General features: G+C 35.4%; 1 protein-coding gene across 2 annotated transcripts in view; it reads right to left on the reverse strand.

Moving 5' to 3' along the window:
- RNGTT (RNA guanylyltransferase and 5'-phosphatase) overlaps positions 1 to 21591 on the reverse strand; it is a 354408-nt gene that overhangs the window by 168957 nt on the left and 163860 nt on the right. The window lies entirely within an intron of this gene.

Raw genomic sequence — 21591 nt, forward strand, 5'->3', positions numbered from 1 at the left:
GGTGGCGCATGTCTGTAGTCCCAGCCACCTGGGGGGGCCAAGGCAGGAAAATTGCTTGAACCTGAAAGGCAGAGGTTGCAGTGAGTCGAGATCACACCACTGCATGCCAGCCTGGGCAATAGGGTGAGACTCTGTCTCAAATAAATTAATTAATAAATTAATTTAGAAAATGGTATTTTAAGAATACTGTAGCTCCCAGTTATTGAATGTAGATTCAACAATGACACAGATTCTATGAGTAAAATATATTGAAATACCCATTAGAATGTAATTCTACTTCAGAAAAAATCACATCAATTTTGTGCCTACAAAACACCTAGTAAAATGCTCAAATACTTGAATAAAATAATTAAAAATACAGAATTTCAAAACTTACTACAAAAATATCTGTCTCAGGTACACTTAATTTAAAAATGAAATATCTGAGATTATGAAATAAGCTAACAATATTTATGAAAGATTATATAAATCACTACCAAATAATCCCTTTTTCATGATCCCCAAAATAATAAGAGCAAATATATTACAAATACAGAAACTGAATAAGCCTTTTAGAAATAAATATTTATGATTTATCAAACTTGAAATACAGAATCTTGCTGAACTATAAACAAGGATATAAAAACACCATTCTACATGTTCTCGTGTATAGTCAGAGTAATATAATTCAATTTACCAGCATGTATCTAGGTTAAAATAATTATCAGAGCTATAGTTAACTGATAAATACAATACTTAGTTTATAGAAATAAATCTGATTGTATGAGGTGAGCTGTCAAAAAAAAAACTGGGGATATATTAGGTGTAAACGTAATTACCAATATAACCCAAGATATCCATTGCCATCGTAAAGTCAAAAACATAATAAATGTAAACGTCAGGCAGCAAAATAAGATGCTTAAGAAAGTGTTGACCAGATGAGAACAGAACCTGGCTTAGAGGTAGAAGATGGCCATATGCCAAAGAGAAGTCTGTAAAACTAAGGTGGACAGGCAGCTAACTGGAGGTATACGTGATATATATTTGTGGTGTAAAGCACTGGTTCTCAACTAGGGGAGATTTTGCCTCCAAGGGATATTTGGCAATGCGTGGAGACATTTTTGGTTGAACAAGAGGTGGGGAGGGGGTGCTACTGCCATCTAGTGGTTAAAGGCTAGATATGCTACTAAACATCCTACAAAGCACAGGGCAGCTGCCCACAACAAAGAATTCTAGCCCAAAATGTCAATGGTGCCAAGGCTGAGAAACCCTGATGTAAATGAAGCTAGCATTAGTAACGGCAAAGGAGCAACGTATTTAGTCCCTCTTTGCCTCTACTAACGTAATTATTTTAAGCAAGTTCAAAGTGGGCTTTATCTATCTCATTTGTAAAAATGCAATAATAGCATTTTGCTTGCCTAAAACAGGATATCTAGACCAGAGATATCTAAAAACACCTTGCAGGCTTATGTTATTCTATTATTTCCACTAGTAAAATGTGAGTAGTTATCACCAGGTTCTACAGTAAAACTTGAGACATAATGCCTTCTTCACAAAGATCACATCTGAAGCTAAGAAAGATCCCTGTCCTTACTATAATATTAGTTTTATTACAGCATTTATTTTTAAAGAAAACTTTAGAAATCCTAGACAGTAATGCTACTAGAGACAGTAAAACAATGGAATCAATTATGAACGCACATTCTTCAAGAATCTATTATTTGTCTTTTCACTGTTACACATTATACAGCATCCACTCCTCTAAGACTCCAAATAGACTTACAATGAAAATTACTCCCAAATCTTCATCTTTTGTCCTAACTTTCTCCCAAATAAAAGTATGTCAGGCACTGGCTTATTCATTAGTACCCTAAAGGCAGCCTAAAGTTTTAAATCTAAAACTGAATCATTTATATTCTTAAACAAAAATCTAGTTCATCTCCATTCTGATTTCCATTTCTGATTAACATAATGCTCCTAACCAGAAAGGTTCAAAACTCTCGAATCATCTTTGATGCGATCTCTACCAATTCCATATTCCACCAATTATCTCTATTACTTTTTCACCCAGGCTATTGTGATCAACCTAACTGTTATCCCTATTATCAACAGGCCCTATCAAATACAACTGATCCTGAATCCATCTGGTTAGATGGTTTACTGAAAATAATACAAGCTTCTCAACCTAACAACCAAAGACCACCTCCCCGTGCCCACTTACCTAGCCTTATTCATCCTCTCTAGTTTTATCCCCTACTATGCCCTTTACACAGAATAATTAAGGCAGCAATAACTTCTAAGGGCTAACATCGACTGAGTTTTCACTTTTCACCAGTTACTGGTTTGAGTGTTCTTAAATCACTTTATTCTCAAAATAGCTCCATGAGGTAGTTCAATCTAACATAGTACCCTTTTCTCATGGATCACAAAACAGTCATAAAGAAATTGGAAGAAAAGATATTTGAACCCAAGTATTTTATTCCAGATTCCAAAATATATACTAACTACCACATTGTATGGGGTGAATGGAAAGACAAAAAGGTGCACACCATATACAAAAATCAACTCAAATGGATTAAACATTTAAACACAAAAATGGAAACTGTAAAACTCCTAGAAGTAAACAAAGAAAAACTTCTTGACACTGGTCTTGGCAACTGTTTTCTGGATATAACACCAAAAGCACAGGCAACAGAAGCAAAAATAGACAAGTGGGACTATATCAAACTAAAAACCTTCTGCACAGCAAAAGAAACAATGAACAAGGTGAAAGGTCAACTATGAAATGAGAAAAAATAATCTGCAAACTATACATCCACAGGGGTTAATATCCAATATATAAAATCATACAACTCAATATTAAAAATACAAATAACCTGTTAAAAATGGGTAAGGGCCCTGAATAGACACTTCTCAAAATAAGAAACGTAGATGGCCAACAGACCTATTGAAAAGCTGCTCAGCATTTCTAATCAGCAGGGAAATGCAAATCAAAACCTCAATAAGACAGCACTTCACATTTACGAGGATGCCTATTATCAAAAAGGCAAGAAATAACAAGTGTTGTCAAGGATATGGAGAAAAGTGAACCCTTGTATACTTTGGTGAGAATGTAAATTGGTACAGCCCATTAGTGAAAACAGTATTGAGGTTCCTCAAAAAATTAAAGACAGAACCACCCTATGATTCAGCAATCCCACCTCTGAGTATGTATCTGGAAGTATTGAAAACAGGATCATGAAGAGATATCTGCTCTCTCCCATTCACTGCAGCTTTATGCACAATAGCGAAGATATGGAAGCAACTTAAATGCCCTGCGATGGATGAATGGTTAAAGAAAACGTGGTGTACATATAACAGAATATTATTCAGCCTTACCCCCAGAAAAGTAATTTCTGCCATTTGTGGTAACGTGGATGGAGCTGGAGAGCACTGTACTAAGCAAAAATAAGCCAGAAAGAGAAATACTGCATGATCTCACTTATACATGGAATCTCAATTAGTCAAACTCATAGAAGCAGAGATTAGGATGGTGGCTGCCTGGAAACGGAAGGAACTAGAAATGGGATGATGCTGGTCAAAGGGTACAAAAATGGCAGGTAGACAGAGATATCAGATGTTAATTAGCTGGAATGTAGTGATTATTTCACAATGTATATCAAAACATCAAGCTGTATGCCCTAAATACATACAATTTCTATACGTCAAAAAAGTTAAATTGTCACAAAATATAGAATTTAAAGAAAAAAGACAAAATGGTTAAGATATCTGTTCAAGTATATTCAAAAGCCCTATAAATTTATAAATCTATAAATCTAAGACAATATGGAGAAAGCAAAGAAATCCACAGTCTAAAGCAGGGTTCTTTAACAGCAATACTACTGACATTGGGTCAGTTGACTCTTTGTTGTGGGGGCTGTTCCGTGCAATGTAGGAGGTTTAACAGCATCCCTGGCCTCTATGGGCCAATCAAAATAATAAAAAATGTCCCCACATACTGTCAAATGTTATTTGGGAAGTAAAATCATGCCAGTTGAGAATCACTGATCTAAAGTATGCATTCATTCTTTTTTTTTAAACCAGTACCTATTGATCAACTGCTAAGCCTGTGTCAACCTCTGTGCTAGAGGACAGTAAGATAAAGATAATGGAGGTTTCAGACAAATAATAAGCAGTTACAAAAAACTGTGAAGAATTTAATGAAAGATGAAGTTCAGAGTGCTATAATAGCTGAGAAAATGAAATGTAACACAGTCAAAAAGATAAAAACAAGTTTCCCAGGGGAAGTAAAATTTAAGCTGAGAATTATACAGGCAATAAGGATGAGTTAAGTAGCTACAAGAGAAAGTACAGTGAATCTGAGCAGCAGACATTCAGATTGCCTACATGTACAGCACAGTACTTAATATTCACCCTACTGTTATAAGCACTAAAAATATCACTGTGAATGAGACAGAGATGGCCTCTGTCTTCATGGTAATTACAATCTAGTAAGAGAAATGGTAATTTTTAAATAACTAAAAATTAATACATGTTAAGTGCTTTGAGGCCAATGGGAATACTGTGGGGGCACAGGGGAGAGTCATGCTCACCTAGACAACCAGGCTTCCTCAAGGAAGCACATCTAACTTGATAGTTGAAGGATAAATGGGAATAATATAGAAAAGAAAATAGTTTCAGGCAGAAGAAATAGCATGTATAAATACATATTCTTTAGAGACTATTTCAGTTTGTGTAGCTCTTACAGAATGAATTGGTCTGTCAGTAGAAAGAGCCACTACAGTTATCACTGAACTTGGACAACAAAAGGAAAATCAATTTTCTGACCCTACATAGACAAAATGTGTGCTTTTAAATATTTCCTTCTAAAATGTGGAATTGCTATAAGCATAAGGGTTAAGAAATATCAATTAATAAATCCTATCTTTTTGCTATGATTCCAATATGTCTCCCTAGATGCCTAAATCAGAGCGCTAACAAAATAGACATTAAAAATATACCCGGACAAATTCTGAAAAGCAAAGTGTAAAATAATATGCTATCTTTTTAAAAAAGTGGAATGAAAATAAGAATGTATTCACACATTTGTATTTGCTTCTATATATATAAAGAAACTGGGAAGAAGTATGAGAGGGAAATTTTCTCCTATGTATTTTTTAAATACATGTTAAAATTTCTGAACCACGTGATTGTATTATCTGGTTTAAAAATTAAAATTATACCACTGTAAAATGACAATTTTAAAAATCTACCATTAATGTTTCAACATTAAACATAAGTTATTAATAAAAAGAACTATCCCTAATTCATTAAGTGTTTAATATGTATCATTTATATGAGAACTGATTTGGTATTCTGTATATTTACCCTCTAGGAATTCACCGCTTCTTTCATTTTTGTGAAGTCCTTATTTATATTTATTTCCCCTTTCTCTGCTACCAATATATCATCATTAGCAATTCCTTTTAGTTGTACAGATATATCTATATCTAGCTGAGACTGATTACAAATTATGCATCTGTAGCTGTTTATTTTGCCAACAAAATTCCAAAAAAAGTAAATATTTATTTTAAAAACTTGAAAATGATGTTTTGCTTTTTCTTCCTTACACAAAGCAAGCTAAGAATATTTTGCTGTGCTCTAAAAGTTGAACAAGGAAAAAAAAATAAAATAAGGTATATTTTCTTTCTTGGCACTTTGCTATTACAATTCCTTGGAAAATTATATTTTTCAATAAAAGTAACACATTTTGAGAAAATATAGAATGACACTTTTGCAGCCTGCCAGAAAACAGAGCCCTTCTTCAAATGAAGACCTATCAAAATATGCAAGCAAATGTCATGGAAACAGAAGCTCTCACCATGGTAACATCCTTGCTACAGAGGAAAACCATTCTAATTTGTCATGTACTTCAAGACAAGGCATTAGGCTAATTCCAATTTTCATTTTACAATCTATCCATAACATTCAATATACCTGGCAGTAGTAAAGATTTAATAAAAATATTAATATTTCAAAAGAATGCAATATTAAAATCAAAGCTGACTCTAAATTTCTATGCAAACTGATGAATACCAGATACATAAAATCAAGCTGAACCACCTTATAGGAAAATCAAAATAGTGATGAAAACATTAAAAAACAATTATATCTCTACTACTTGAAAGTAAATAACTCTAGACTCAATAGAAACAATTGTTTTACTAACCATAGTAGAGTTAGTGGGTACAACAAGAAAAGCCATTTTTCTAAATATAAAACAAAAATACTTCCAAGATTTTTATTCTTACTTCAATTATACAATCCACTATTCTGTTTTTATTTCATAGTGATAGATTAATGGCATACAATTCTTGTCTAGAAACATAGTTTCTCCAGATGATAAAAGTAAAATCAAAGCTGATTTTTCAAAAGGTTAAAAATTAATGTTATTTCCACATGTAAAACTGTAATATGCTACATAAATCTACACTAAAATCAACTTATAAAAGCTAGTAAACAAATAAGATTTCATTTTACTACCAACTTTGTAAATTAAACAATCTAATAGCTATCATGTAAAAGATTGAATACCTGCATATTAAAATACCAAATCATCACGTTAAAATATTCATTTTTAAGTGATGAATGGCCAAAAATTAGCAATTCAAAATGGAAGTGTAATCACAGAACTGAAAACCATATAGATAGGAGTCTAATAAAACATAGTTTATTACAGAAGCTGATAATGAGATGGAAAATTCAATTTGATAGTGGTTCTTTTTAAAAATGATCATTTCTGTTTAAGGAAAGCTTGAACCTTAAACCTTAGAAAATAGGTTTATACTGAAAACAAACAGATAATTTTTTCCTTTTGAAGAAAATACCAAAGGTTTTCTCAAATATTTAAGTATTTTTGTCAAGTATAGGTTACATTCCAAATTTTTTTAAAACACTGTGCTACAGACTGATGTTTGTGTCCCTTCCAAAACTCCTATGTTTAAATCCTAAGCCCCTAATGTGATGGTATTAGGAGGTGGGACCTTTGGGAGGTGATTAAGTCAAGAGGACTCTGCCTTCATGAATGAGACTCCTACCCTTAGAAGAGACCCAGGAAAGCTCCCTTGCCCCTTCTGCCATGTGGGACACAACATAAGCCAAGAAGCAGGCCTTCACCACACACTGAATCTGCCAACACCTTGATCTTGGACTTCCCAGCTTCTAGAACTGTGAGAAATAAATTTCTGTTGTTTATAAGCCACTCGGTTTATGGTATTTTGTTATAGCACCCCAAACTGACTAATTGACTGTTTATATTATTGTTTATATCACTGTTTGTGAATAATATAATTAAGCCACCTTTAAATAAAAAACATTAAAGTTATTTTTGAATCAACAGCAAAACACACAGGGAAACCAAAGGGCAAAATATGATAAAGAAAAAAGTAAACTGGCTCCAAATCTAATGTTGGTTTCCTGAGAAATGTTGGTTAACCTGAGAACAAGGAGAAAGCACTAGAGATTAAGGAAGATCACTCGATATGGAAAGAAGAAAAGATTGGGCCAGGCGTGGTGGCTCATGCCTGTAATCCCAGCACTTTGGGAGGCCGAGTTGGGTGGATCACAAGGTCAACAGATCCAGACCATCCTGGCCAACATGGTGAAACCCCGTCTCTACTAAAAATACAAAAATTAGCTGGGTGTGGTGGTGCGGGCCTGCATTCCCAGCTACTCAGGAGGCTGAGGCTGGAGAATTGCTTGAACCCAGGAGGCGGAGGTTGCAGTGAGCCCAGATCGCGTCACTGCACTCCAGCCTGGGCAACAAGAGTGAAACTCCATTTCAAAAACAAAAAAAAAAGGAGTGAAGAAAAGATTGGAGGGAGGCAAGAATGGATGCTGTAAGACTGGTTAGGATGCCACTGTAGTGGTTCCAGCAAGAGGCAATGAATGACAAACTGGATTAGAGTAGTAGCAGTGACAATGGAGAAAAAAAGGGAATAATTTAAGAGATACTTAAAAGATAAAGAAAGACTTGGAGATGAAGGAAGGGGATGGTGCCAAAGATGACAGCTAGATTTCTGATTTAAGTAACTGCATTTAGTAACTGAGGTGGAAATGCTGGAAAAGAACCAGTTTGTATGTCTGCTTATTTGATCATTTCAGAAATAGAGATAGAGTTTGTCTTTGATATGCAGATGCTTCTCAACTTAAAATGGCATTACTATCCACAGAAAAATCATAAGTCAAACCATCATAAGCTGGGAACTGTCTGTATTGTGTTTCTGATGTTTTTGAGAAATTCAAAAGGCAGTATCAGAGTGGGCAAAAAGATATCCAAATTTGGGGCTTACATAGAAATCTGAAGTCTGAGTAACATGCTGATAAAAAAGAACTAAATTCATAGGTATGGATGAAACTACTAGAAAGAGTAGGGCATAAGAAAGAATGAAATCTGGTGCACTGAGCCCCGAGAAACACCAAACTTCAATGGCTGGTAGAAGACTAAAGAGCTCGAAAGGGACCGCAAAGAATGGCAAAAGACTAGGAGGAATCAGGAGCATGTGGTGTCACAGAAGTCATAAAAGAAAGTATTTCAAGAAAGAGTGAACAGAATATAGACTAACGCTAAATGATCCAGTAAAAAAGGGTGAAAATTATCTTGATTTTTTAATTAAAGGAGATGACTGGCGACCTTTCAAAAAAGCAGTTGATTCGAACATCATTTACTTAGCAGCTAAAGCCCTTTTTAAAACATAATCTCATCTACAAGCACAATATATAAAAGTAATATTAGTAAATCAGCAGCACTGCAATGGAAACAGAATGCTGACCTAGTAACCTATCCCTCCATGCAGTCACCTAAGGCACTTCACAGAAACCTAGAACATGGGAGTTTATATTTTTGAAACCAGTGAGTGAACTAGATAACCTCTGATGTTCTATAATTCTGTAAATGCAAGGTAATCTACTTTGTTTGAATCCAGGCTTTCATGATGATTAATGACTGCTCTGTGTCTTAGTCAAAATAAGATATTAGTGTACTTCTTTATAAACACAAATATCCTAAGTTTTATTTCCTTGATTAAACCACTGATTAACTTTTCCTTCTTATAAAAGTAATAAGTAAACTATGTCCAATTATGAATGTGTTACATGGTTATGTCTCTGAAAGTAGAATATTAAATCAAAAGCTAAACAATAAAACTTTCTCCTAAGCTGGTTTTTGGGAGTTTGTTCTCAATAGAATCATCATCTTAATATAGTATTTTTTATCACTATTCTTCAATAACTTGCTAGGATTCAAAGTATCTTCTTTCTTGGCCAGGCACGGTGACTCACACCTGTAATCCCAGCACTTTAGGAGGCTGAGGCGGGTGGATCACCTGAGGCCAGGAGCTCAAGACCAGCCTGGCCAACATGGGGAAACCCCATCGCTACTAAAAATACAAAAAATTAGGCCGGGTGTGTTAATTACACTCACGCCTGTAATCTCAGCATTTTGGGAGGCCAAGGCCAGTGGATAACGAGGTCAGGAGATGGAAACCATCCTGGCCAACATGGTGAAACCCCGTATCTACTAAAACTACAAAAATTAGCTGGGCATGGTGGGGTGTGCCTGTAGTCCCAGCTACTCAGGAGGCTGAGGCAGGAGAATCATTTGAACCCGGGAGGCGGAGGTTGCAGTGAGCCGAGATTGCGCCACTGCACTACAGCCTGGGCGACAGAGTGAGACTCCATCTCAAAAATAAATAAATAAATAAAATTAGCTAGGCATGGTGGGACAAGTCTGTAGTCCCAACTACTCAGGAGGCTGAGGCAGGAGAATCGCTTGAACCCAGCAGACGGAGATTGCAGTTGAGCCGAGGTCGCGCCACTGCACTCCAGCCTGGGCGACAAAGCAAGACTCTGTCTCAAATATGTAGATATCTATAGATATATCTTCTTTTTTCAACAGTACTGACATCTTCTACCCTTTATTCAACCTCAATTCACTCATTATAATTAATGTAACACAGCAGAATAAACTTCTTGCTAAGTTTTAAGTAACTAGCACCAAACACAGTTGGGCCAAGGAGTTTTTTCACAAGTAGATCCACTAGTAATCCTCATCATCTTTTGCCATTCATTTGCCTTTGGAATATTTCTGTGGTACCAGAGGATGGATAACAGGCTTTGCCTGTGCTTCATCAGGACTTGTTCTCCACTTTATATACACTCACCCTTTCACTCAACTATCCCTTTCTTGATTTACTTGAATTGTTGGCTAATAGGAACCAATAGATGCAACACCACACTATAAAAAGTTTCAAAGATTTTAGGATAAATGGTAGACTAAACATGTATTTATGCCCGCTTTGATATAAAACCTCACTAAAGGTGAGAGTTACAGAAAAAAAGAGGTATCAACAGAAAGGGAAAACAAAAATAGGAGACTGACAATAGCAGAAAAAAACCCATAGCAATGTAATTTTAAAAGATAGAAAGTACAGAAGTTAACACAGCATACAGCAAAGAAAACCAAATACTAAGTACATGCAAAGAAGGACGCCAATGCAAGTCATTCCTAGTGCAGTGCCCCAGAAAGGATTGAGTCATATAAATAACAGGTAACCTAGAAGGCTGCCAGGGGATAAAGGTAAGGCATAGGACATAAAACAAGGAGACCAGGGAAAGTCTATAGAAGGACCACTAAACCTCTAGCTTCTCTCCTCCACTGCGGGCAAAAGGCAGGAGATATGTTTATTCTGTGAAAAAGCTGAAGGCAGAGCTATGGTGGAGAAGATTCAAAACAGAAGAGAAAAACTGAAACTGCAAGGTTAAGTGAAAGTTTACCCAAGAGTGGACCCTAGCTCCTTTACCTTCTCTACTCCAAGAATAGTAAGAGCAGGCAAAAGACTGAAGGATTGACCTCCAGACAGGTTAAAAGATTTTCAGGGAAAATAACTACACGTTATAAAATTTGTATATCCTCCAATTTAAAAATAAAAGAAAAATTTATACACATTTTGACATTATTTTTAAAATGCAGATTACCTCTAATATACTGTATTACTTTTCTCATAACAATGTATTAGTTGCCCTGTGCTTAATTATTAAAGCTGAGTTCATCAAAAAGTTTTAGACTTCCCCAGAAGAAAAATTTTGAAATGTTGGCAAATTTTACTTAAAAAGTTCTTGGCCTGATTAAGGGTCCTAAACTTCTCATTTAGAACTTGCTCTTAATAGGAAGTCTAAGAAAGAAAGGTAATTTACAAATTTTACAAAGACAGAATCAGAAATTACACTGGGTATTAAGGTCTACAGCTATCCGTTGGAAACGTCTTATTAAGCTATAACTTTGGTGGGCTGAAAAATGGCCACCTAGAGATATCAGGAATGCATTACATTATATGGCAAAAGAGACTTTGGTGGTATGATTAAATTAAGGCCATTCAAGGGCAGGGGAGATTATTCTGAATTACCCAGATGAACCCTAAATGCAATCACAAGTACCTTTTTTTTTTTTCAATTTTTTTTAAAAAACAATTGTCACCAAGGCCTGAATGCAGTGCCACAATCACAGTTCATTACAGCCTTGACCTCCCAGGCTCAAGCAATCCTCCTACCTCAGCCTCCCAAGTACTACAGGTGTGTGCCACCATGCCTGGCTAATTTTTTTCATTCTTTATAGAGATGGGGTCTCACTGTGCTGCCCAGGCTTATCTCAGACTCCTGGGCTCAAGTGATCCGCCCACCTCGGCCTCCCAAATTGCTGGGACCTCCAGATCTGTAAGGGAATAAATGTATGTTGTTTTAAGCCATCAAGTGTGTGGTAATGTGTTAAAGTAGCCATAGGAAACTAATATAGTAACTAGCTAGTACCATCACGTTTTCTAAATTTTATTTTATTTATTTATTTTTTTTTGAGACAGAGTCTGGCTCTGACGCCCAGGATGGAGTGCAGCGGCACAATCTCGGCTCACTGCAAGCTCCGCCTCCTGGATTAACGCCATTCTCTGCCTCAGCCTCCTGAGTAGCTGGGACCACAGGCGCCCACCACCACACCCGGCTAATTTTTTGTATTTTTAGTAGAAACAGGGTTTCACCACGTTAGCCAGGATGGTCTCGATCTCCTGACCTCGTGATCCGCCCGCCTTGGCCTCCCAAAGTGCTGGGATTACAGGCGGGAGCCACCATGCTCGGCCCAGGATTTCTGTCACATCAAAATACCATAACTATTATTATATTTTTCTTTAAATTAGTTCACTCTAAAAATCTAAAAAATATATATTTTAAATGGAAACTTTATAACAAATGGTATACCGTTTATACTATTCGAGAAAATGGTATTGCTTACCCTAAATAACCAGTAGTCCTAAAATTAGAAAAGACAGAAATTAATCAATGATACTAAATTCTAGTAGATATGTTGCCTATTGAATAGTCTAAAAGTGGGTCCACACACTTGTTGAAAAGATCAGCAAGTTTTAGATATTAAAAACTAGAAATAGACTTTCTCCTTATAATCTGAAAGACTGAATAAAAACAAGAATGGGACTACATTTCTTATTGTATGATGCAGTGTCATCTGATGCCCTATCCCTGGACCACCTAAAAGCATGTCTCCTCTCACCACTGGAAGCCACATCTGTCTATAATCAACTCTCTTCTTACTTCCTCCTTACAAATAAGACCTAGTGCAGGTGAAAAGGAAAATTAAGGTGGTTCCTTTGAATATACAAACAGCAATCAGAAAAAGGCTATTTCAACTGGTAAAAAGGAAATTGATGACAATGTATAAGCACAAAAGAAGTGAGAAAAATCTTAAGTATTCTTTCTTTTAAAGTCATAAAGAGAATTTATGAGTAAGAATTATTAGAAAAATGTGTCTTAAACTGCTTTCTTTAGCAGAATATCATATAGTGTCTGATAATGTCATTCAACTTTATTTTAATAGAAACATATTTCCATTTTTTTAAAGAGGTAGAAAAGTCATAAATCTCTGCATAAGAGCTAAGTACAGGTTTAATCTGGGGCTTTGGCAAATCAAAAGTCTGAAAGTGGAATACATAAGACCACTCTGGTGACGGTGGCCTAAACTGAGGATAAACTAAAAATAGGAAAAAATCAGCCTTTGCAGGAGAATCTGAGGTTGAAATTGCAAAACCAAAATAAGGAAAAAATAACAAAGGCTACACAATTCAATATAATGAAATTTTGCATTTGAGAGAGAAAATTGCCTCCTGCTACCCGAATGGATTTATGCAAAACTGGAGCCTATTCTGGATGGCACCGTTAATATATATTTATACTTAGAATACCCTTTAGAATATTTACCAAAAAAATATAGTAGGAATGTAAAATAACCACTGAATTAACTAGGATGGGTAGACGTGTGATTATGTACCACATCCTTCTTACAGCCAGATGCTGTTTCAGAAATTAACCATTCAATTAAAGAGCACACCAAAAATATGATGAAAGGTACATATTAGTGATAAAAACTAAGATAATTAAAGTTGGTAACGTGCTTTTAAGAAATAAAAAACTAGACAGAAAACGATCATGAGAAATTACAATCAGAAATAAAACATTAAGAAACAAAGACTGAAATCATTAAAATGTCATAGAAAATGAAAATGATGAACTAGATACTTATAACTAGTATAGTACAGTGCTATGCCATCAATTAAACTGTTACCAAAATAGGTAGTTGTAAAACATGTTTTCTGAAATAAGTTATACATGTAAACTAATCTAGAATCTGTTATAAATAAAATAAATCTGTTCTAATAAAAATAAATTAATACTTTTGGAAGAAGCTGACCATGTCCACTGATGAACAAAATGTGACCCTTTCAGAGACATTCCATATATTTTATAATCTTAACAACTTAGGAGATAAAAGATATAAAAGTGAAAAGTCTATTGAAATGATGGTAGGAAGGCCAGGTGTGGTGGCTCATGCCTGTAATCCCAGCACTTTGGGAGGCCGAGGTGGGCAAATCACTTGAGGCCAGGAGTTCAAGACTAGCCTGGCCAACAAGGTAAAATGCCATTTCTACTAAAGAATCACTTGAACCTGGGAACCATGGGTTGCAGTGAGCCGAGTCTGCGCCACTGCATTCCAGCCTGGGCGACAGAGAAAGACTCTGTCTCCCCCACCAAAAAAAGAAATGATGGCAGGAGAAAAAAATCAATAGAATACAGTCATGTAATAGTCATACTATCAAACTTCATAAGAAGTCTGGTTTATTTTAATTGTCTAACTTGCCATTTAAAACATAAATTATTTTTAGGAAACTAAAAAGAGTTTCTTCTTTTATTAAAAATTCATTACTTAGTAGATTTTCACCAGGTTATTGGCAGAAAGAAAGAATTTTCAAGTACTGATTTATATCATTTGCACTGATCATCATATGACCATAAGAGAATTTCAAAGCTAAGCTCTTACAGCCTCTACATTTTACAGATGAAAAACTGGAGAATCAAAAAGATATTCAGTGGTGTCTGTTTGTTTGTTTGTTTGTTTAACCAGAGACCACTCCTAACCCACTGGGAAGTTTCTGAAGAGAATATGCAGAGGACAAAACTCATGTTATTGTTTTAGGGAAGAATGGTGTTTGGATTCTGGACTTGGCAAAGAAAAGTGAGAATTTAAAGAAAGCCACTGGTAAGTTTTTTGAAAGGAAAAAAGATAACAGCATAAATTAGATTACACATATTCCTATGCAGCAAGGAAAATAAAATAGTTATAAATTTAAAAGGTATTTACCTACATTGATAACATAAAAAACTAGTCAAATCTGAAAGACTGGAGAAAACACAAAGATGCATTTTCATTCCTTTAACAAACAGTTTCTAAGACATACTGGGCTAAACGCTATCCTAGACAATGGAGGTTTAAAAAGAAATAAGGAAGGAAAGGACTAATAACCTCAGATTATTTTGCGAGGCAAAAATATAACCACAGACCATAGATTTTTGTGAGGCAAAAATATAACCAAAAGAGAGCTTGTGAGGGGTAGCTAGAAACAGCAAGGCATCTTTAAAGAGAACCATTTTTGCTTTGAGAATAATCATTTAAGCAATCAGTTTTAGTTCTGAAGCAATTTGGCAATTAGTAACAATTTTTCAAGAGAAAAGATAGAAAAAGATATTGCTTTCAGCTTCATGAAAGCAAATCAATCTCCCACAAATCCTATGGAATGGAGAGCAATGAAGACACAGAGTGTGCACAGGAATCTAAGATCTCATCTCTCTTAGACTGGTGGCCTCAGAATGAGATCAGCTGCTACCAGAGAACTGAAAAATCTCCATATCAGAGAAGTAGAAGGTACAGGTTGATGATCAGGACCTAGACTGTCATGGAAGGAAAGATCTAATTCTAGACAAAGGTGTGTCACTTCTGACCAAGCTGCTATAAAAGTGATGATAGAGGAATAGTTATTTAATGCAAATATGTATGTGTCAATTTTGTTTAAAGAGGTTTAAGATTAAATATTCATGACTAAGGTGATACGAAAGAAACCTAGCAACTACCTTTTCAACTCTTTATACCCTAAAATACTACCATCAGACTAACAGGTGTGGCTTAAAAACACCTCTCTTCAACACTATCAACATAGAGGGCTGAAGGCAGTAAATGCACAAAAAATGGTTTCCATCTACAAACTCAGTAGCATTTCACCGTTACAGAAACTGAAGTCCGGAATCAAGACCCCTTGAATAGAACACGTTTAATAACTCGAAGCACATAACACAGGAACAGAAAACCAAACACCACATGTTCTCACTCATAAGTGGGAGCTGAACAATGAGAATATGGACACAGGGAGGGAACATCACACACTGGGGCATGTGGGGCGGGGGGGGGTTGGGGGCTAGGGAAGGGATAGCATTAGGAGAAATACTGAATGTAGATGACGGGTTGATGGGTGCAGGAAACCACCATGGCACGTGTATACCTATGTAACAAACCTGCATGTTCTGCACATGAATCCCAGAGCTTAAAAGTATAATTTTTTAAAAAACAACAACAAAAAAGCAAACAAACAAACAAAAAACAAGAAATAAACAACTCAAAGCACAATTTTAAAAGGGAAGAACATAAAAATAAAAAAAGGGACCCTCGCAATACTGCAATGCACTATGATTTGGAAGGGGAAGGAGTGTAGGAGCCTGCCTATTGCATTTGAATAAAGAAATATAACCTTATTTTGTTCTGCAAGCTGGAGAAGAAAAATCTATCATTACACAGAGAATTACAATTCAACTGAAGATCACAAATAAATCATGTACAAATGCCATGAGCACATACAAGAAATGGGAAACAATAAATCAATATATCTATACCTGCACTGTCTACTACACACATGGCCACTGAGCACTTGAACAGTGGCAAGTCCAAGACATGCTGTAAGTGTAAAATTCCCACTGAATTTCAAATACTTAGTACAAAAATAATAATTGTTTTTATACTGAGTAAATGTTGAAATGATAATACTTTTGATACAGTCGTTTAAGTAAAATATATTATTAAAATTAATTTTACCACTTTTTTTCTTAATGTGGCAACTAGAAACATTTAAAGTATATATGTGGATCATATTTGTGTTACATGTTATATTTCTATCAGTCAGTACTGGTCTCCCCCATATAAGGGTTTCTTCCATAGTATAATTTTACTAGGTCAAAAAACAGGGGTAGACTGGAAAGATAATACAGATACAAAGAGCAGTTAAGAAGCTACTGAAATAGGCTGAGTATAAAACAATTTGAGCCAAATCTGACATGGTCTTTTTTAAATAAGGAATAAATAGCAAGGACAACCCAAAAAGACAAAGTGATGAGCCACTTAACAGACTTCAGTGATTGTTTGAAGATTGGTTGTCCCTAGTAGAAATGTATAATATGAATGAAGAAATAGAGTACTAGAAGCAAAACAAAAGGCATGGGTTAAAGGTTGATTTAACCAAAACAGCTATAGCCATAAAAAATACACTTTTCTCTATGAAGAGAAGGAAAGGGGGATAGAACTACCTTAGAAGACAAGTATAAAGACAGCCATCCAAAAGGTGGAAGAGGCTGAGAAAGCCAGTGTCTTAGGAAGCTTATTACAAATAGAGAATTCGAGTACAATTACTCTCTCCTTTTTAGTTCTATTGTCTAATATTGCTATCAGTTACAACTTACGAGATAAAGTTTTTAAAAATACAAAATTGAATATGTAAACTAAGAGTAGATCTAAAACTTCTGGAAATTTCTGACATTTAGACAGGTAGTCCTGAGCTACGGTTTATTGCACCTTTTCTCTAATTCTCTAGTATATATAAGAAGATGATTTAACATTGCAAACACATTAATTTTCTCCAAATTAATCTAAATTCAAAGGCACTCCAATTAAACTCCTAATAAAAATTGCTGGGTAACATGACACACAGGTTCTGAAATTTACGTGTTAAACAAAATGTCTGCAAATATTTAAGAACGTCCTGGCAAACAGGGAGGCTTGATTTATTACGAGATAATCAAGATTATACCAAGTTGCACAGAACTACACAAACACAATAAAAAATCTGGGGCTAAGTCAGAGCCATAAAATTGTAGAACAGATTAGAGACCACTGAGAATAACATGTTCAGTTTACAGCTGAAACAAAAGCTCCATAAGTATAAGGACCAGTTTGTACAGCATGTGGTTTTCAAGATCACTCAAGCCAAAAATGCAGAAAAGATAAAGTCAAAAAAGTAGGGAAATCTATCAGAGAAGAAAGGTAAAAGGGATTTCCTGGATGAAATAGTGAAAAGAAACTCTAAGAAGAAAAGGCTATGCAGCAGGACTAAAGAATGGAAGGCTTCAGAAAGAATGCCTTCAAATGAAAAATGGACCTTATATATTTGACTGCATTGAAAAAAATTAAACAGTTCTTTTGGAGAGTTTAAAGAAAGAAATATTAATAATTATAATAACCAAAAATATTCCTAATGCTAGGTGACAAGACTTTTCTAAAAAAAGAAAATACAATTGTATACTATTTGACCCAGATAGGAACAATATTTATGTCACCATAAAAATATGAAAATTGAATATTAATTTGACCAAATATGTGATGTAATTACAATAGGATGACAGAAGAAGAAAGGGGTGTGGAGGGGGTTAGTGGAATTAGAGGGCTCAATCCTATTCTTCCACAGTACAAAGTAAGCAGATTATGTATAAAATACAAAACCAAAAAAGAACAGCATAGACTGTGTAGAACTGTAGAAGCAAAAGCCAAAAAAAAAAAAAAAAAGAGGAAAATAATTGCCTCCTAGGAGTAGTACTTAGAGTGCAGAAAAAGGTAAGAGACTGTTTGGTAAGAGACTGTTCTATTTTTCAGTACAAATCACTCATTTAATTGGTTTTTTTAAATCATGGATAGGCATTACCATGGATTATGTGCAACTTACATAATTTTTTCAACAATAAAAAATATTACCTTCATTATTCTCAATATAAAAAATGAGAAAAATTGGCCGGGTACAGTGGCTCATACCTGTAATCCCAGCACTTTGCGAGGCTGAGGCAGGTGGATTGCTTGAGCTCAGGAGCTTTAGACCAGCCTCGGCAACAAGGCAAAACCCCGTATCTACGAAAAATACAAAAATTAGCAAGGCGTGGTGGTGCGCGCCTATAGTCCCAGCTACTTGGGGACCTGAAGTGCGAGGATTGCTTGAACCCAGGAGGTCGAGGCTGCAGTAAGCTATGTTTGTGCCACTGCACACCAGCCTGGGCAACAAAGTGAGACCCTGTCTCAAAAAAAAAAAAAAAAGAGAGAAAAATGAACTGTAAGAAATAAGGTGGCAGAAATCCTCAAGAAGCAATTATACCTAGATCCAAAAGTATGCTTAAAAAATTATATATATCATGATCAAGTAGCATTTATCCCAGGAATGCAAGGATGGGTCAACATGAGAAAAATCAGTGTAATTTACTACATAAATGGTGTAAAAATGAAAATGACATGATAACCTTAGTAGATACCGAAGAGGCATTACTGCCTTAAAATTAATGCTTTAAAAGGTGTTAAAGCCCAAAACCTGTTTATGATTTTAAAAAGAATTATTGGAAGAACAGAATCAGAAATTTCTTAACACAATAAAGGATATCTAACAGAAATCTACCACAAACATACTTAATGGAGAAAATTTAGTTACATTCCCTTTGAGGTTGAGAAGAAGGTATAAATGTCTTCTCCCTTATCTAACTAGAACTAATACTTAAGTCAATACTAGAGGTCCTGGTCAATGTGTAAAATTAGACAATGGTGAGAACTAACAGAATTCAACAGGATTGTTGAATCAATAAAATAAATCAATAATGTGGCAGTGTACTAGAAGTAGCAATAAAAAAAGACACAATTTACCACAAAAGCAGAAAATGACAAATATTTAGAAGTTACCAAAACAATAATAAAAAACTTAAACTCAATTACAGAACAGAAAAAGACCTGAAAAAAAAAGCCATAGCATTCATTGAGAAAGTGATTTAACATTGCAAATACATCAATTTTCTCCACGTTAATCTAAATTCAAAGATGTTCCAATTAAACTCCTAACAAAAATTTCTGGGTAGCATGACAAATTGATTCTGAAACTTTCATGTTAAACCAATTGTCAACAAATATTTAAGGTAATGCTGGCGAACAGGGAGACTTGACTTAATACCAGATACCAATTACAAAGTCATTGTAATAAAAAGTGTGGTTACAGCCCGGCGCGGTGGCTCACACCTGTAATCCCAGCACTTTCGGAGGCCAAGGCAGGCGGATCACCTGAGATCAGGAGTTCAACACCAGCCTGGCTAACGTGGTGAAACTCCATTTCTACTAAAAATACAAAAAATTAGCCGGGCATGGTGGTGCGCACCTGCAATCCCAGCTACTCAGGAGGCTGAGGCAGGAGAATTCCTTGAGCCCAGAAGGCAGAGGTTGCAGTGAGCCAACATTGCGCCATTGCACTTCAGCTTGGGCAACAAGAGCAAAACTCCATCTCAAAAAAAAAAAAAAAAAAAAGTATGGTTACTAGAAAGGGAACAGAATGACAAATCAACTGCCTATACTAGACATCCAAGAAAGAGACTCACTTATTTGTCAGGCCATTTTTCCTACATATGCCATATATGTACAGATCTGAACCATGAGTTTCACACACTGAAATTTTCTGAATTTATTGTTATATTTAGACTTTGCTTCTTTCAGTCTAGGGAGACTGGAATATATTAGAACTAAAAGATTCAACTTTAATTTTCCTAAAATAGTATTTTCTTCCATTTCTGTCCCTAACCTCTAGTGCTCCTCCATCTCCTCCTCCCTCTCCTCCTCCCTTAACCACAGAAGATAAGATTTTTCTGTTCTTTGTTTGGCAAGGGGGGCTAGAAGACAGACAGATGCCAATCACATATCACATTGTCTCTAAATTTGCATTTTAGCAGAGATTTATTATACACGTAAAGATATAATGCTTTACATGCATAGGTTGAATATGCCTTCTCTGAAATGCTTAGGACCAGAAGTGGTTTGGATTCTGATTTTTTTCAGATTGGGGAATATCTGCATTATATATACTTAACATTTGAGCATCCCTAATACAAAAATCCAAAATGCTCCAACGAGCATTTCCTTTGAGCATCATGCTGGTGCTCAAAACATTATAAATTTTATAGCATATCAGTCTTTGAATTAGAGATACTCAACCTGTACAGTATTTAATACACTGTGTTCAAATTATTAGTTCCCTTTCTTTTACCCCAGGCACCCAGTCTGATGTCTCCATATATAAATTCTCAACTAGCTTATACTCTAATTACTAAAAGAAGAGTTGGTGAAGAAAAAAAGCAGCATATGATGAGGTGGTTGCACATGAAATAAACTCTTTCCTATAGAGTAAGTAGCACTCATACTTGAACATGCATTAGAATCACTTGGAGAACTTGTCAAAATACAAACTGCTAAACTCCATCCCCAGAGTTTCTACTCAATAGGTGTGGGGCTGAGCTGCATCTGTGAAACTTCCTGGGTGGTGCTAATCCTCCTCTACAGGCCACATTTTGAAAAACACTGCCCTACAGAACATGGGTTATCAAGTAGGGCCAATTATGTTCTCTGAGGAAACTGGGCAATGTCAGACTATATTTTTGGCTGTCACAAATGGGAATAGGGAGCATGCTCCTGGCATCTATACTCCTGGCATCTAGTGAGTAGAGACCACAGATGCTGCTAAACATCCTACCATGCACAAGACAGCTCCCACAGCAAAGAATTATCTGGCCCAACACATCAGTGGTTGAGAATGAGAAAACCTGCTACAGAGTAAAATACAACTTACTTCAAATATATGATTCGACCATTAAGTTGGTAAAAGTTCTTCAGTGCATTTCAAAAATTAAACATGGAAAAAATATTCAAAAGTTTTATTTTTTGTCAAGTAGTGACAAAGTATGAATTTTACTCTACAGTAAACTACAGCAAAATGAAGTTTTAGAGAGATTAATACATAAAAGTATACCAAGTTACAAAAGGAAATAAACATTTATGTAATGCTATTGGTAGAAAATTATTTTTTAATAACTAATTATATTAAAAGACTGGTTTCTTTGAAATGTAACGACCAA

Source organism: Pan paniscus, chromosome 5 (genome assembly GCF_029289425.2).
Source record: "Pan paniscus chromosome 5, NHGRI_mPanPan1-v2.0_pri, whole genome shotgun sequence".
Classification (NCBI taxonomy): Eukaryota; Metazoa; Chordata; class Mammalia; order Primates; family Hominidae; genus Pan; species Pan paniscus.